This window comes from Cyprinodon variegatus, unplaced genomic scaffold (assembly GCF_000732505.1).
Source record: "Cyprinodon variegatus isolate N-32 unplaced genomic scaffold, C_variegatus-1.0 Scaffold535, whole genome shotgun sequence".
NCBI lineage: Eukaryota > Metazoa > Chordata > Actinopteri > Cyprinodontiformes > Cyprinodontidae > Cyprinodon > Cyprinodon variegatus.
Window position 1 is genome coordinate 428,694 of NW_015150988.1, and position 3,000 is coordinate 431,693.

Sequence of the window (3,000 nt, forward strand, 5' to 3'; positions counted from 1 at the left end):
TTGAATTTAACTTGCCTTATGCTGTAGGAACCCTGCTAAATCATGCAGTTAATAGGGACAGTGTTGTGCATGAATGGGTTCCATGAACGGCGTTCACTGAACACGGTCATATTTTTAGTGAAAGGCGAACGGATCGGTTTTAAAGTAATCAACGTGAACGAGAGTGACGTTCACTCTAAGAATAGTGAGCGACACACAGCTCACTTTGGGGTTAATTGATAACTGTCCAGGGATTAAATCTTTCCTGTGCTATTCCCACACTTGAAGGCTTGTATCAAGCTGAACATTAAACTGGGTTCCACTCAATAACCAAACTGTTTCATCTTTTCCTTTTTTATTTTTCTTCTTGTGTCGTTTACAGATAATCATTAATTAAACAGGTGAAAAACCTTAAAAAGAAACGAAACCGAACAAAGCATTTACCATTTTGCACATTGTAATAGTCAGTTCTGAGAAATTTATCATTAAATATGTTTTGTACTGTTTTTAACTTTAAGTTAAGACCATTTAGTTTTTAATTAACATAAAAAATGCATCAAAAAAATATTAAAGCATTTTAACAACGGAAGTGGATTTGTGCAGGTTATTTAACCCCATAGATTACATGAATTCCTAAATAGCAATAGTAAATAACCAGAGAGTGATTTTTAGCACGTTTTAAATATGCATAACGCAGTCTATGAAGTTTCAGTTTAACTGTGGAATACTCAAAGTCCATTTTAATCACACGCAGAAGAAAGATGCACAAATTAACCCGTGCAACAGTGTCACAAACACATTAAGTTGGACCGTTTCAACCACAACGTCAAACAAATGACTGAAAAACAAGTTACACCAGCATTTTTCCGACTAAATAAAGCAAGCTTCAAGAAGCCTTACAAGCCAACATTTTCACGACGCACCGTGTGAGTATATATAAGCTTAACAACACTACAAACAAACATTTCCCGCACGTCTCAATGCCTCATCAGCGTAGCACATACATTCTATTCACGACAGGATTAAACGCAAGCTTACCGGCTGTCTGTTCAGTCCTTCGCTTCCTCAATACAAACTTTGCACAGCTCCTTCCACTGCCCGAGTAGAACAGCAGGCTTTTTATTCCATGCTGCGATCCTCCTGCTCAAACTAGGAAGTTTGTCTCGCCTTCTTTTGATCGACTGATTGGCTCACGCTCAAACAGCTGACGTAAACAAAGGGGCGTTAGCCGCAACAATAACGACACTTTTCATTGGATAACGTCAGGTTTTATGGTACTTATTACAGCAAACAGCCTGACAGCCAGCATGTCTACTGCTAGGACTGATGTCAGTCTGATGCCAGTTTAGCAGAGCGCTTAGCACAGTTTGATGAACTAACAAAAGAAGATTGAGAAACTCACATTTTTGTGCAAACTGTGCCCACCGGGATTTAACAAACATGTACGTCAACCACATCTGAAGTTGAAAGTGACACATTTCTTTAAAGCATCTGAGGATTTATCTGCTACTGAATGAGGAACATAAGAAATCATTTTGGATCCAGATCTGTTCAGCATGTTTCTGAGGTTCTGTGTAAATTAAAGCTTTACTGCACATCCAGTATACTTTGACTGCATCCTGCATTTCCCATTCCTTTCTATATATTGGCTTCATTTACCAAAATGAACTTGAACTAGTTCATTTATAGGTTTAGGAACTTAGTTCATTTTTGAAAAAGTGAACCTGAGTTAGTTCATTTTCATCGATGTGAACTGAACTTTGAGTTCATTCTTTTTAACTATGAAATGACACAACATTGAATATGAATGCTTCATATGTAAAGGTGACTCCAACATGAATCCTGCAGATGTGGATTGTAGAGTTTTTGATGAACGTCTTGTCAGGTCTGGACGTGTTTGACTAAAACATGAACAAAAAAGTTCAGTATTTTCTGCTGTTATTAGCAAACACTGGTCTGTAGCTGTGATTTGGAGAACAGAAGTTTCATTTTGTTTTTTAACACAGTGGATCAAGAGATGCCAAACAAACAGTGATCTCTGTCCTTCCCCCCCAGGTCGACAGGATCTTCTTCCGTGCACTCCGCCATCGTTTGAGGAGGCCACCACAGCGTCTATCGCCACCACGCTTTCATCCACAACATCTTTGTCCATCCCTGAAAGATCTCCGTCCGACACAGCAGAACATCCACGCTACAGGTCCAAATTAGCACACAGTAACACTTACCAGTCTTCTGTACTCAGTACAATGTCTGGACTCTAATCTGATTGACATGTTGTTGCATAACTTTGTCTTTAATGCTGAAAAACCCTTAAAGATCACATAACGCCATATTATTTTTTTAATAAAAAATGTGCTTTGACAGATTTCAGTTAGCTGCTTTAGTTATGACTTAAATCTTCCCCTTACAGTGTTTTCTCTGTCTGCAGGAGGCACACCCAGTCCCTGAGCCATGATGGAAGGTGAGTTCTACACTTTCAGCCCTTTGGAGCTGTGAGTTTTCACAGCTATAAACATGTCTGGGTGTGGTGGCTGGAGAGCTTGTGAAAATGGGAGGCTTGTGTGTTTACGAGGGAGCTCCTTGTTCTGCTGCTAAGATGTGTCTGTTTGTTGTTAGTGTTTCATTTCCTGCGTTTCCCTTCGTGCGCTCAGGACCCAGGAGGAGCTGCGTGTGCGCGAGGAGGACCAGCAGACCATCACGGTGGAGGTGGAGCTGAAGAGACACGACAGTGAGCCCACCATCTCTGTGCCGCAGCCCTCACCTGAAACCAGGTACTCCTGCTTGCTTCACCTGGAGAAAGGTGGTGTGATTCATTAAAACACACCCTCTAGCATCAAATATTAGAAACTATTAAATAAGGAATGAAAAACCTTTTATCTTCATCACCATAATGCTGCTTTGAATTCATCCATTTATGGAAAACTGATTTCCTGGATTTAAAGCCAGCTGATGCCAAATAACAGGTTTATGGTAAATAACAATTTTGTCTATAAGAATAGCGCCACCTAGTTGTAGCGCTGT

General features: G+C 40.1%; 1 pseudogene; it reads left to right on the plus strand.

The window, feature by feature from the left end:
- The window catches only part of LOC107095285, a 44,273-nt pseudogene that overhangs the window by 21,093 nt on the left and 20,180 nt on the right, over positions 1-3,000 (plus strand).